The sequence below is a fragment of the Macaca thibetana genome, chromosome 12 (assembly GCF_024542745.1).
Source record: "Macaca thibetana thibetana isolate TM-01 chromosome 12, ASM2454274v1, whole genome shotgun sequence".
Taxonomy (NCBI): Eukaryota; Metazoa; Chordata; class Mammalia; order Primates; family Cercopithecidae; genus Macaca; species Macaca thibetana.
In genome coordinates, this window is record NC_065589.1 from 38,961,692 (window position 1) to 38,978,062 (window position 16,371).

Below are 16,371 nucleotides of genomic sequence, written 5' to 3' on the forward strand. Positions count from 1 at the left end.
CATGAGGAATTGCGGCTGTGACTTTCTGAGATTATTATATAACTAGAAAGTGGTCCAACTACATTTGATCCCTAAATCTGTGGGTCTTCAAGTCTGTGTGTTAGCTGCTGGAATTCCCAAGTCAGTTACCTTTCCTGTTCTGCATTCTAAATGGTAAACTGAGTCTGGGTTTGCATTCTGTGCAGGAAGCTCCTCATCTCTCAAGGTCCAGAAGGGAACCACAGGAGGCCCAGGAGAAAGAGGAGGGAGATGCTGAGTGGCTAGGCATGACTCTGGCCTTGGCTGTAAGAGAAATGAGTTGTGAAGATATTAGGTCTTTGAGTCTTCTGCATCATTGAGCACAGCTCAGACAGGAATATAGGGTAGAGAACAGACAGCAATATATATGTCCTAGCTAGTGGCAAGATGCTATTTTCAGCAAGAATATATCTATTATCATATCCCTGGGAAACCAGGGATGGGAAGATTACCATGACCAGAGTACCAGAGAGAAAAAGATGCACAATTGCAAGTATATTGATTGGGGGTCACAAAGCAATGGTGGAGTGTTTCATTCCTTCAGTAAATGCCTTATTGAGCCCTTACTATGAGCTAGACAGAGGGGATACAGCTGGAAATGAGAGAGACATGGATTCATCCTCATCACGTTTATAGTCTACTGGAGGACACAGACATTAAACACTTAATGGCACGAACACAACTGTAGTTACTTTTTCTTCTTGGCATTCCCACTATGCCGTATAGAGTGCAGTGGAGATTATAGCAGGGAGACCTGGTTTAGATGGGTCAGAAGTGGGGAGTGTGTGTGTGTAGTCTATGGTGGCTGGAGACAGTATCTTTGAAGAGGTTCTGTTTACTCTGAACCTGCAAGAATGAGGGCAATTTACTCAGATTAGAGAGAAAAATCCTGACCAGAGAGCAGTAAGTGGTGAAGGCCCTGAGATTCATTCCTCACTCAACTCCCTCACAGGATCTTATTTTCAACCTTAGTTCCTGTTATGTTTCAAGCAACCTATAGAATTTGGTCACCTGTATTATATTTTTCTCTAACAAGCAATGTGGTTGGGACTTCAATCTGTTCACTGATGGACTAATGTTGTTTGTTTCATCATGATGCATATGTCCTTGAATATCAAGGGCTTGTGTGGATTTAACAAATCTGGAATTTCTCCAGAAAAATACAGGTACACTTTTATGAAGCACAGTTAATTATGACTTCCCAGAGCCATTTGGGCCACTCCATCATTTCCTAAGTGACTCCACTCAAGCTCTAAAGAGATATTAGAGCTTATTACCATATTAGATGTCTTGCAACTGAAAGGTAATGAATACCCTTATGTTTTTGTCCTGATAACTCTTAAAATTAAAAAAATATATACTTAGGAGGAACAAATACAGGTTTCTTACATGCATATATTGCATAGTGGTGAAGTCTGGGCTTTCAGTGTACCCACCACCCAAATACTGAGAATTGTACCCCATAGGTAACTTTTCAACCCTCACCCACTTCCCACCCTCCCACCTTTTGGTGTCTCTAATGTCTGTTATTTCACTCTGTATGTCCATGTGTACATTGTTTAGCTTCCTCTTTTAAGTGAGAACATGTGTGTTTGACTTTCTGTTTATTAGTTATTTCACTGAGAATAATAACCTCTAGTTCCATCCGTGTGGCTGCAAATGATTTCATTCTTTTTTATGGCTCTGTATTATTCCATGGTATCTGTGGATGTGTATGTGTATATCTGTGTGTGTGTGTGTGTGTATATATATATACGTACACACATACACACTACCTTTTGTACATATGTGTGTGTGTATATATATATCTTCCATGTGTAGCTATATCCTATATTCTTTATTCAATCCTCTGTTGATGGACTCTTGTGTTGATTCCATATCTTTGCCACTATGATTAGTGCTGCACTAAACATGGGAGAGCAGGTATCTTTTTGACATAATGATTTCTTTCCCTTTGGGTATATACCCAGTGGTGGGAGTGCTGGATCAAATGCTAGTTCTATTTTTAGTTCTTTGAGAAATCTCCATACTGTTTTCCATAAAGGCTGTACTAATTTACATTCCCACCAATGGTATATAGGCATTCTCTTTTCTCCTCACCATTATTGGCTGTTTTTAGACTGTTTATTAATAGCCATTCTGACTGGTGTAAGATGGTATCTCACTGTGGTTTTAACTTGCATTTCTCTGATGATCAGCGATGTTGAACATTTTTTCATATGTTTATTAGCCATTTGTATGTCTTGTTTTGAAAAATGTCTGTTTAACAAGCAAATGCTGAGGGATTTTGTCACCACCAGGCCTGCCTTACAAGAGCTCCTGAAGGAAGCACTAAATATGGAAAGGAAAAACTGGTACCAACTACTGCAAAACAAAACCAAAATATAAAGTCACCATGAAGAAACTGCATCAACTAATATGCAAAATAACCAGCTAGCATCATGACAACAGGACCAAATTCACACATAAAAATATTAACCTGAAACATAAATGGGCTAATGCCCCAATTAAAAGACACAGACTGGAAAATTGGATAAAGAGTCAAGACCCATCAGTGTACTGTATTCAGGAGACCCATCTCACATGCAAAGACACACATAGGCTCAAAATAAAGGGATGGAAGGGTATTTACCAAGCAAATGGAAAGCAAAAAAAGCAGGAGTTGCAATCGTAGTCTCTGATAAATCAGACTTTAAACCAACAAAGATCAAAAAAGACAAAGAAGGGCATTACATAGTGGTAAACAGATCAATGCAACAAGAAGAGTTAACTATCCTAAATATATACGCTCTGAAAACAGGAGCACCCAGATTCATATAACAAGTTCTTACAGACCTACAAAGAGACTTACATTCCCATACAATAATAGTGGGAGACTTTAACACCCCATTCAATATTAGACAGATCAACGAGACAGAAAATTAACAAGGATATTCAGGACTTAAATTCAGCTCTGAACCAAGTGGGCCTAATAGACATCTACAGAACTCTCCACCCGAAATCAACAGAATATACATTCTTTTTAGCACCGCATAGCACTTATTCTAAAATTGACCACATAATTGGAAGTAAAACACTCCTTAGCAAACGCAAATGAACAGAAATCATAGCAAACAGTCCCTCAGACCACAGTGCAATCAAATTAGAACTCAGGATTAAGAAACACTCAAAACTGCGCAACTGCATGGAAACTGAACAACCTGCTCCTGAATGACAAAATTAAGGCAGAAATAAAGAAGTTCTTTGAAATCAATGAGAACAAAGTACCAGAATCTCTGGGACATAGTTAAGCAGTGTTAAGAGGGCAATTTATAGCACCAAATACCCATATCAGAAAGCGGGAAAGATCTGAAATGGACACCCTAACATCAAAAGTAAAGTAACTAGAGAAGCAAGAGCAAACAAATTCAAAAGCTAGCAGAAGACAATAAATAACTAAGATCAGAGCAGAACTGAAGGAGATAGAGACATGAAAAACCCTTCAGAAATTCAATGAATCCAGGAGCTGGTGTTTTGAAAAGATTAACAAAATAGATAGATGACTAGCCAGACTAATAAAGAAGAAAAGAGAGAAGAATCAAATAGACACAATAAAAAATGACGAAGGGGATATCACCACTGATCCCACAGAAATACAAACTACCATCAGAGAATACTATAAACACCTCTATTTGGCCGGGCACGGTGGCTCACACCTATAATCCCAGCACTTTGGGAGGCCGAAGTGGGTGGATCACGATGTCAGGAGATCGAGACCTGTAGTCCCAGCTACTTGGGAGGTTGAGGCAGGGTGCTGGTCATTCTCTTTTTGCCTGTCCAGATCTATTTTTAGCACTTCTCTTCTTTGCTGCCTCTCAGGAGTGGACCACCTTGGACCGCATCATCTAGGCTTTCTTCCCTTCTGGCTTCCAGTTGGGCTCCACCAATTGCAGGAGATTCAAGGGTGAAAAGAGAGAGACCAGAGTATTTGCTCTGCCTACTCTTTCCCTAAGTGGTTGCATTCCTCTACTTGTGTCCACAGCTTCTCTTAGATGCCCCTCTCCCAGGGCTACTGTTCTTTCTGGGTCTCTAACACCACTCACTCTTCTTGTCCCTGCAGGCCTAGGAGCAGAAGTAACAGCTTCCCAACGTTGCTAGTCCCCTAGGTGCTTCGTCATCTTTGTTAGTCCCCTTAATCCTACCTGCAGCCCTACAAGGAGTTCCTTTGTTGAAGTGTCTTTCTCTTAAAGGAAACCTTTGACTGTGCCATCTCTTTCCCACCTGGACCATGATTGAAATAACTGATGAAGAAGGACAGGAAGACCCATTTGGGGATGGACACATAGGCCATGCAAAGCCCAATATCAATACACATTTGTCTCATTCAGAAAAATTACCCTTATTTTGATTACACCTCATTTAGCAGCCTTCTGATAGTTTGACCTTCCATGTTGTTTTGGCTAAAGACATAGAAGACTTTGGTCAAAACGTCCCTATATACAGAGTCTTGTGAGAGCTTAATATCTCTTCTCAAATCAATAGATACTACATGGGAAGTCAAAAGGAAGTGGTTGTGACTCAGTTTACTTTTAGTTCTCCAGGAAAAAAAAAAAATCAGCTGGGCGCAGTGGCTCATGCCTATAATCCCAGCACTTTGGGAGGCCAAGGCTGACAGATGACCCGTGGGAGTTCAAGACCAGCCTGATCAACATGGAGAAACTCCGTCTCTACTAAAAATACAAAATTAGCCAGGCATGGTGGTGCATGCCTGTAATCCCAGGTACTCAGAAGGCTGATGCAGGAGAATCGCTTGAACCTGGGAAGCAGAGGTTGCAGTGAGCCGAGATCGTGCCATTGCACTCCAGCCTCAGCAACAAGAGCAAAATTCCATCTCAAAAAAAAAAAAAATCAGAAATTTGAAGGGGTGGCATTCTAAGATTGAAGAGCTCTAAGATCTGGGTTCAAAGATAAAGAATCTGAAGTTTAACAGGCACAAGCTTCTGAGAATACAGCCACTAAGTGAGCTTGGATTCAGACTCAATTTTTGTAGTCTAACTTTCTGATCTATTTCCATCTGCCCCTTTATAGTTTAACATGCATGACTATTGACCTATGTTTACAAATGAAGGCAATTTCTCACAACCTAAAATTTTAATACAAGAATAAATTCTCACTCAAAAGATAATATCAGTAAAGATTAGTTCATTGAGGCTGGGTATGATGGTTCATGCCTGTAATTCCAGCACTTCAGGAGGCTGAGGCAGGAAGATCACTTGAGGCCAGGAGTTCAAGAATAGCTTGGGCAACAAAGCAAGGCCCTGGCTCGACAAAAATAATTTTTCTTTAACTAGCCAAGCATGGTGGTGCACACCTGTAGTCCTAGCTACTTGGGAGGTTGAGGTGAGAAGATCACTTGAGCCCAGGTTACAGTAAGCTATGATGGAGCCACTGCACTCAGCCTGGGTGACAGTGCAAGACCCTGTCTCTCTAAGACACAAACACAAATGATTACTCCATTGAGAGAATTCTAAAAGGCAGCAGCCAAACAATAATTACTCTTCTATAGAAAAAGCGGGGAAAAAAAAAAAAACCAACCACCTTGGTCTAGCATTCCAAACCTTTTACAATCCAAAGCCATCACACCTCCTAAACTCACTGACATCAAAAACATACCATGCTCCTTCCTGCCATTTGGCCTTTGCTTACTCTATGACTCATAACCCGAAACACCTTCCCCTGTCCTCTCCATCTATCCCACCTGATTCTTTGGCCTTCAACCCTCAGATGCAATCCCCATTCCTCCACAATGCTTTTCCAACCATGGCAACACATAATGTTTTCTTTCCTCTGAGTATCTCTGGCACTTACCAACATCACTTACTGAATTACATGACACTGTATTCTTTGATCATTTCACTATCTCCCTCCAATTACATTCCTGGGGTAATTCTTAGTGATTTCAGTATCCTTCCAATAACCTGGCCTCTGCTGTCTTTTTATTTACCCCTATTTAGTTGTCCTTTACAGCACTTCACCACCTAATCCCTTCTTGTCATTACCATTACTACCATTAACTGAACCCCCTTCATAATCTTAATTTCAAGCATTTCATCCTCTAATCACAACCTGCAACATTTCAGATGACTCTGACTATAACCCAATGCCCTCCAGTTGACAAAGCCTACCATCTTATCATCACCTCTCAAGACTTTCGTGTTCTTGTTTTTCTCCTTAACTAGCTTAAAGTCCAATATTTATCACAATATTCATTAACCTATTAGGTACACCTTTAATTCCCTATACCTTCTCTACCTCCTTCATGCTCTGCCTATTCTGTACCTGTATTTGAACATGGCTTGGAAGAAGCATAGAATCACTTTGACTGTTCTTAATTTAAATTGTGACTTTCCTTACTGACTCTTTCTTAAAGCATTCAATTTGGGTTTTGTAGAAACAATAATCCTCTTTCCTTTTGCATTCATAGACTTACCTCTTATTTCATTAAATAATAACTAAGTATAGTAACAAAAGCAACCAGTATAAACGGGTTTGGGAATAAACCAAGTTTACTCTAAGTAAGCATAAAACTGAAGATAACAGAAGTGTAGGGTATAATAGTGAGTAGCCTACTAACATAGAGTGTGCAGAGTGCCATGGACCTCAGCGGGATGTATTACAGAGGATATGGAGAACCTCTATTAATCTGGCAAGTTAATTAAGTGAGAGTCAGTTGTGAAAATGTCTACTGTACATGTATCCCTGAAATTATAGACTCTGTAAATTAAAATCTGCAGGCCAGGCACAGTGGCTAATGGCCTGTAATCCCAGCACTTTGGGAGGCCGAGGTGGGCAGATCATGAAGTCAGGAGGTCGAGACTAGCCTGGCCAACATGGTGAAACTCCGTCTCTACCAAAAATACAAAAAAAAAAAAAAAGTAGCTGGGCGTGGTGGTGTGCGCCTGTAACGGGAGGCTGAAGCAGGAGAATTGCTTAAACCTGGGAGGCAGTGGTTGCAGTGAGCCAAAATTGTGCCACTGCACTCCATCCTGGGCAACAGAGCAAGACTCCGTCTCGGGGGAAAAAAATAATCTGCAAATAAGCAAAAACTGATTTACCTCTTATCACTTCTTTATTTCCAGTACAAATAGTCGATTTGGGGCTATATTTGTTGGGTTTATAGTAAGGCTATTGAGAAGCCTATCCATTTGCCTCAAGCTTCTCCACCATTTGGTAGTCATGGTACCATTTTGGCTTCATTCAATAATGGTCATTTCCTAGTTGGTGTTGCAGTATAAATATCAAGCTCTTTAAGATAAAGTAGCTTCACCCAGAAGTAAATTACCTCCTCTACAAAGCATGAAGATACAATTAAGGCTAGTGTCTCTCAATCATTTGTTTTCATTATTGTTGTCCCCCTAAAAAACATTTTCAGACATTTTTTCTTAATTGCCCCCATGAAATTTTAATATTATATAAACTATCTATGTGTTTTTATATATATATATATATATATATATATGGCTTTATACATTAAAAAGTAAGATTACATATACTCATGACCAATTTTCACTTCCTTGGGGGTGACATAGCCCTTGTTGAGGATGCATGACTAATGGCATATGAAGTGCACCCTGTATAAGGTTCTTATTTGGTTGTCCTCCATGGTTGACAAGGTAAACACAAATGGGAGGCTCATTGGGTAGGTGGAGAAAGTCTACTATAATAGTGAAGCAGTGAGTAGTGTCCCATATTTCTATTTTTTTTCTTTTCTTTTTTTCTTTTCTTTTTTTTTGAGATGGAGTCTCACTCTGTCACCCAGGCTGGAGGGCAGTGGTGCCATCTTGGTTCACTGCAACCTCTGCCTCCTTGGTTCAAGCAATTCTCCTGCCTCAGTCTCTCACATAGGTGGGATTAGAGGCATGCACCACCACGCCCAGCTAATTTTTATATTTTTAGTAAACCCAGGGTTTCTCCATGTTGGCCAGGCTAGTCTCGAACTCCTGACCTCAGGTGATCCACCCACCTCAGCCTCCCAGAGTGCTGGGATTACAAGTGTGAGCCACTGCGCCCAGTTCACTTATTTTATTCTATCTTTCTTTCTATCTCTCTTGCTGTCTTTATTCTTACCAACTCAGCTCTCATATTTTTATTAAAATGGTAAGCAATTCAATACCAGACTAGGAATAAAGAAGACAGTATTTTCATCAAACATTTTATAATATTAAGCAACAGTAACAAATATGCCTTTCCTTTTTAAATGATTAGCAGTTTCTTTTACCTGAGAAGTAAAATATCTGTGAATACTATTATCCAGTGTCATCACACCATTTCATGTGCCCTCTCACCTTCATACTTGCTTATTGTCAGTAGCATATATATCATGTGTGTTAGCAGCACAGTTCAGAGATCCACATGATAGCATTCAGAAAAAAAGAAAAGAAAAAAAATCAAAAATGAGAAAAATGTGGAAAGAAAGGGAAAGAACACTGGGTGGGGGAAGAGGAATCCTGATTTACATCCAAAAATTTCAAAGAGAACTATGAAATATCAACTTAATAGTAGTTTATTGTCCTACTATATTAAGGTCAGTTTGTTCCTTCACTGTTCATCTTCTAATACAGAAGAGTTATTTTCTTAGATCTGGAGCCAAAAAAACATGTGTATCCTGTTCTGTGTATAATTATCTCATAAGCTTCTAAGAGTAGTCTTTCTTAAAAAAAAAAAAAAAAAAAAAGAGTAGTCTTTCTGACATTTGGAGAGCAGTGCAAATTATTATTACTCCTATTTTCTATCTCTATATCCATCTGTCATCTCATTTGCTTTTTTGGTTTGTTTGTTTTCTTCTTCCATTTCCCTTTCCTGGTATATCCTCTCATACTCTTAATGTGCAGGAATAACATCCCTGATTATAGACGATGGTAATTTTTTAGAGCTTTAAAACTTCCGTGCAAAATTGGATTCTGACTTGCTTAATAGTTATCAGGATGACGAGAAAACAACTTTGGGGAAAATCAAAGTACCACTAATGATTAGCTGGTGTTTGCCCAAAAAATGGATTTTTGATTTTACAAACTCAATTACTGCAAGAGGCTAGAAGGGAAAAGAGGAAGCAAATATAAGACACATTTCTTACAGGCATCCAAAAACTTGGCAAAACTTTGAATTTTCCTGCCATTTTCAACTCAAATCTTTTATTTCAATATTTTTACCTACATTGTTTCTTTTGATAGAATTAGGAATTAAGTATTTGAGTGACTATTTATATAAAGTTTGTCTTCCTCCATCAGACTGTACACTCCACAAGAGCCAATGCCTTGTCTATTTTGCTCACCATTACATCCCCATGACAAACACGTGGCCTGTACATGGTAGATGCTCAATGCATTAGTGTTATTGAATAGACTGGATGGGAGATTCGGTTAGTTGTGCAATTAAATAGATTGGATGGGAAGAATAGTTTGACATGACACTTTTCTCGATGCAGAATGATGCCGTGAGAACAACTGTTATTTTTATTCAATCATCTTAATTTCTTTATTTATTCATCCTAGGGCTATGTGGTGCCTGAACAAAGACTATTAAGACAGTCCCTGGCCTTTAGTGACTCCTAATCTATAGAGAGAGACAGACGTAAACCAATAAATCATAATACAGTGAGAGATGAGAAATAATAAATATCAAGTCAAAGGAGAGAGAAAAATAGCAATCCAATTGTCTCTTGTTGAAATCAGAGTTGTATCTCAGGCAGGCAATAATCTAAAGTAGAAAAAAACAAAGGATTTAGAACTGAGTTTTTGTTTTGTTTTGCTTTGTAATGGGATCATTGAAAATGAAGCCGAACTAAACTGGGGGCTTTGTCCATCTAACCCTATTCAGGTCTTGGTTTAAATATCACTCCTTCAGAGAAATCTCCTCTGATCCCTCGCTGCACACATTCACTGGGTTAGGGCCCCTCCATGTCCTTTCACTTGACTGAGAAGTCCATAAGGCCAAAGAACACGTTCGTCTAGTCCACTAACTATTATATCTCCAGAGACTAGAACTATCTCTGGCACTTAGTAGATGCTCAACAAATGTTTAATGAATAAAGTCTCCCTTGCAATGTATTTACTTTTCTCTTTTCAAACCAATTTATCTCACTTTTCCACTCTACAAACAGAAAAAAGTCTACTCCTCTCCAAATAATCTTCTTTGCCTTTTCCTTCAAGATGACTGTTTTTCTAATGTTTCAAGACATTATCATTCAATAACTGGAAGTAAATTACATTTTGTATATCTATATCCAGTAGGGAATTGGCCCTGAAGAGATACCTGAGGCTTCTTCCTCCACCCCTGCTGAGCATCCTCAAAGACTAGGCCTGTTTGTAGACTCCCAGTTTTCCCATGGGATTTCTCCACACCTCATGTGCACAGTTTCCACAAGATTTGGGCTGAAGAAGGGAGACTTTCTCTTGGAGAGTAAAGTGTTCTCGAGGGAACAATGAAAAGTCAGCATTTACTATCTGTGCCCGAAATTAATTCTCACCCTCTGCTTTCAGTAAAGCGAGGAGAAGCAGCTCAAAATCTCAGTTTAAGGCTTGATGTGCTTCAGATATTTAGAAACAGAAATTTAAGAAGGACCTTGAAAGAGGCTCCATTCCTAAAGCCCCAAGTTCTGAGGTCAGTGGATCCTGTGTTTGGTGCTTCCCCAGGCCATCTGGCAGTCAGACAGAGATATTTTAAGTCATGGCAAGGCATGTGGCAACCTCAAAAACCACACCCTTTGAATGTCAGCCTCCTCCACCAACATGGGTAAGTCTGACATGTGGCAAGAAATAAAGGCCAGGCCATGAGGATACCAGCCCCACTGAAGTGCTGTTGACTTTTTTTAAAAAAATATGATTAGTACAAATTTCTTATTCTTTTATTTACTAAATGTTCTGCTGAAAACTGGAAAAGTCAGTCAAATTTGGATGTTTCCAGATGTCCAGATGTGTCCTAGATACAGCCTAGATGTCAAGAAGAAACTTGAATTGATTTAAATATGGGGTATTTTTTTCACCGTAGAAATATCTCTTCTGAATTATACACAGTCTTTCACATGACCTGGGAGGAAACAATAAAATATAATTACTGAGGAAGGATATGATTGATGCTCACAAATATTGGCTAAAAGTAGACACAGAATTAGAAAAGTTGAAAAGTTTCTTTTAATAGTGTCCTTTTCTCACACACACATTAAAATGATTACTAAAAGAATATATGGGGACTTTTCAGCTGGGATGTCCTGTTTAGAGGGGGGATTGAGACGTGAAGCCAGCAGGACTTCCTTGGTCAAGTGGGGACTTGGAGAACTCTTCTGTCTTACAAGAGGATTGTAAAACACACCAATCAGCAATCTGTAGCTAGGATTGTAAAATGTACCAATCAGTACTCTGTAGCTAGTAAGAGGATTGTAAAATGCACCAATCAGCACTCTGCAAAACACACCAATCAGCGCTCTGTAAAATGCACCAACAGTGGTCTGTAAAATGCACCAATCAGCAGGATCCTAAAAGTAGCCAATCACGGGGAGGATTGAAAAAAGGGCACTCTGATAGGACAAAAACAGAACATGGGAGGGGCCAATAAGGGAATGAAAGCTGGTCACCCCGGCCAGCAGCTGCAACCCGCTTGGGTCCCCTTCCACGCTGTGGAAGCTTTGTTCTTTTGCTCTTTACAATAAACCTTGCTACCCTCCAAAAACAAAAAGAAAGAAAGAAAAGAAAATAAAATATGGGGACTTTGTAAAAGTATATTAAATATATACTTGCTGTTTTCATTGTAACAGATGTTATATCACTATATAGCAACTGTAACAACTGATATAACTGAAATCTCCTGGAATTTCCTGTTGTTTCTTATTTCATCTAGAAATAAGGATTTCTCTTTGTGTTTTTTTAGTTAAAATAATTCACCTTTAGGGAAGGAGTACCACCTTCTGAGGCCCTGAGTTGATGGCAGCAGACAGAACATCTCTGGATGACCTGGTTCTGGTACCAGCCCTACTACATATTATTCACCAGAAAAACAGACCAAAGTTCTCATCATAAAAAAAAAAAAAAAAAAAAAAAAAAAGAAAAAAAAAAAAAAAAAAAAGATAAGTATGTGAGGTAATTTATATGTCAATTATCCTGCTTTTGCCATTCCACAATGTATACATATATCAAAACATCATGTTATACACCATCAATGTATACAATTTTTGTCAGTTAATTGATTGATTAATTAATTGAACTAGATCAAAGAATATCTCTAAGATTCTTCTTCATGCCAGTGTCCCACAATTCTTCAGTGCCCCCACAATTATTTTGAAGACAAATTAGGGAAGGACTGGGTCAAGGGTCTGCCTAAATACGGCATGCAGCTAACTGTTCACTGGAGTTTTAGAGCTTGCTCTCAAAACTTATGAGCCAAATACTACTTAGCCCAGGGCCTGGTAGTTAGGTTGGTTCTCTCATTTCTAGTCGAGGGCCTTTGCCGCAAACTTGCTCTGCTAGATCCTCAGTTATTCCAAGAAGCAGCCAAGCTTGATGCCCTCTTTGTATTTATTGGAGCTGGAGGTCCTGGAGCAGCAGTGTTATCTCTTGTGTCTGGCATTGTTCAATCCAGATGTTAGTTGGGACAGAAAGAATAACCCAGGGCCCTGGAACAAACTGGGTCCCAAGAATCAATATAAGTTCTACTCAGTGCATGTGGATTACAGCAAACTGAAGAAAGAAGGTCCAGATTTCTAAGTGAAATGTTTCACTATAAAGCTGCTTTAGAATGAAGGTTTTCCAGAAGCCATCCACACAATTTTCCACTTAACCAGGAAGTATTTCTCCTCTAAATATATAAAATCACGTTGATATAATGTGTTGAAGATTACACTTTAATTAATCAATAACTGAAACTTGAAAAAAAACTTATGAGCCTAGAAAAACTTGCTGCTTTGTATTTTTCGTTTCTACTTTTTGTTTTTGCAGAGATGAGGGCTAAACTAATGAGGAAGAGGAAACACAGAGAAGACAGTTAATGCTTCAAAAATGACAACAAACTTAGGAGTCATCAGCTCATAAAATATACCTGAAGCCATAAATTGGAATGAAATCACCCTGGGAAGATATATAGAGTGAGAAAAGAAATAAGACTGAGATCTGGGCCGGGCGCGGTGGCTCACGCCTGTAATCCCAGGACTTTGGGGGGCCGAGGCGGGCAGATCACGAGGTCAGGAGTTCGAGATCAGCCTGACCAATATGGTGAAACCCCGTCTCTACTAAAAATACAAAAAATTAGCCAGGCATGGTGGTGAGCACCTGTAGTCCCAGCTACTCAGGAGGCTGAGGCAGGAGAATTGCTTGAACCCAGGAGGTGGAGGTTGCAGTGAGCCAAGATCACACCACTGCACTCCTCCCTGGGCAACAGAGCGAGACTCTATCCCAAAAAAATAAAATAAAATGAAATAAAATAAAATAAAATAAAATTCAACAAAACGTAAATTCAATTATTCAGTCACACATTTCAAGTATTCAATAACCACATGTGGGTTACTGAGTACCAGTAGCTACCATGTTGGACAGCATACATATAGAACACTTCCATCAGCACAGAAAGTTCTACTGGACAGTACTAATCTAGAAAATCTCTGGCCACCATCACAAAGAAGCAGAAGAAGATGTGCTATCTGCCTCAATCTTTGGATAAAGGTGGAAAACTCACCCAGTGAGAAATTGATGCATTAAGCACGTGTCCCTTCCAGGTGTGAGGTACAAATTTGTACCACCCTTATGTGCTAGAATCCCAAGCCAAAAACTGTACACTTAGAGTCCCAGCAGAAGTAAGTGCAGAACTTAATACACATCCACAAAACACTCCAGAGTATATATTCACAACCCCAGACACACAGGATTCCACAGTAAAAAGTAATCTTATCTAAAAATGATCTAATGATAAACAAGTACAAACCACAGAAAGAATTTGGACAGGCACTTCACAAAACTCTCATATACTATTGGTGAAAATGTAAATTGTGTGTCTAATGACTTAGCAATTCCATTCCTAGATATACACAACAGAAATGGGTACATACGAACATGTACCTAAGAGCATGTGCCCAGAAACAGTACAAAAGACAAGATATTCATAATAGACTATTCCTAACAGACAAACTAAAACCAACTTAACTGTCCATCAATAGCAGAATGAATAAATAAATTATATATATATTCATACAATGGAATAATTTAAGGCAATGGGAATAAACAAACTACTGCTACACCTAAAGACACAGATTAATCTCTCGAAAACAATGTTAATGGAAAGAAGCCAGACAAAAGAGTCCATATAAAGTTCAAAACAGGCAAAACTAATCCATGATCACAGACGTTAGGATCAAGATTACTTTTGAGAGGGGTGGTGACTGAGAACCGCTTTGTGGGGCTTCTGGGGTGCTAGTAATATATTCTCTTTCTCCATCCGAGTGGTTGTTACCTGGGTTATATTTCCTTTTTGAAAATGTTTCAAGTGTGTACTTATGATTTGTGTACTTTTCTATATGTATATATAAAATTAAATTTTTGTTCAAATAGTAGTAACTGGAGGGATTAAAAACAAGATGGAACTAAAATTCTGGAAAGCAACAATATGGAATACAGGATAGGGATGTCAGAGCTCAACTATTCCATAGTGTTTATATTGTTCTGAGGGAGAATAGAAATATTTATTAATGTTAGTTAAATAGGCATGTTAAGTAAGTATGTTAATTTTTTTTTTTTTTTTTTGAGATGGAGTTTTGCTCTTGTTGTCCAGGCTGGAGTGCAATGGCGTTATCTCAGCTCGCTGCAACCTCCACTTCCTGAGTTCAAGCGATTCTCCTGTCTCAGCCTTCTTAGTAGCTAGGATTACAGGAGCATGCCATCACACCCAGCTAATTTTTGTATTTTTAATAGAGACAGGGTTTCATCATATTGATTAGGCTGGTCTTGATCTGCTGACCTCAGGTGATCTGCCCACCTTGGCCTCCCAAAGTGCTGGGATTACAGGTGTGAGCCACCGCACCCGGCCAGCATGTTAAAACTTTTAAGGTAACAAACAAAGAATAAGAAAAAAACGTAAATTTTTAAAACAAAGAAAAGAAATATTTCTTTTTTAAAAGTGATGCTAAAATAGTAAAAGAAAAGCACAAAGAAAAAACATAAAATTTCTTTCAAATGGTGATATAAATATACCCAAATAAATCAGTAATCACGATAAATATAAACAAGTTAAACTCACCAATTTAAGAAGCTGTTATTCTCAGATTGGAATAAAAACAAAGCAAAATGCAGCTATAAATGTCTTACAAGAAACACACCTAAACAAGGAAACACATGTATAAAGTAAAGGGATAAAGCTGTTGTATTAGTCAGGGTTCTCTAGAGGGACAGAACTAATGGAATGGATACGTATCTACAAAGCAGTTTATTAAGTATTAACTCACACAATCAAAAGGTCCCACAATAGGCCGTCTGCAGGCTGAGGAGCAAGGAGAGCCAATCTGAGTTCCAAAACTGAAGAACTTGGAGTCTGATGTTAGAAGGCAGAAAGCATCCAGCAGGGGAGAAAGGTGTAGTCCGAGAGGCTAGGCCAGTCTCTCTTTGCACATTTTTTTGCTTGGTTTACATTCTAGCAGAGCTGGTAGCTGATTAGATTGTGCCCACCCAGATTACAGGTGGGTCTGTCTTTCCCAGCCCACTGACTCATATGTTAATCTTTTTTGGCAGCACCCTCACAGACACACCCAGGATCAATACCTTGTATCCTTCAATCCAATCAAGTTGCCACTCGGTATTAGCCATCACAGCTGTCTAGTCAGAAGTTGGGTTGATCTAGGGTTAAGGACTTGGTGGGTGAGTGCAATGGATGGAAAGTAAAATAAAATGGTGAGAGACTGCTCCAAGGGATAGGTTACAAGTCTAAGCTGGCTTTTAAGGAAATGATGCCAGAAAACTGCTGACGGTGGGGAAACAGAACAGTTGAGGAAGTGGGACAGTCAAGAAAACGAAATCTAGTGGGTCCCAAAGCAGATGTGATAACACAGAGCAAAGGAGCAAGCTTGGGTTCCGTCAAATTTAAATTTAGATTTAAAAGGCAATTCGGTCTTTTCTGTATCTTATCCAACTTTCTTATTGTAAATAATCTATAGGGCTCTGCAAGTCGTAAAGAAGATAATTCACAGCAATGTTCTCTAAAGTTGAAGTAATCAGTCTTTAAACTATAGACAGCCTTGAATTCCATTTTAGAATTGTGTAGGCAAGGCCAACAGAAAAACCAGGCATCTGGTCAACAACCAAAATCTCACTGGGTCTTGAGGCAATCAGGGCAGAGAAATTTAAA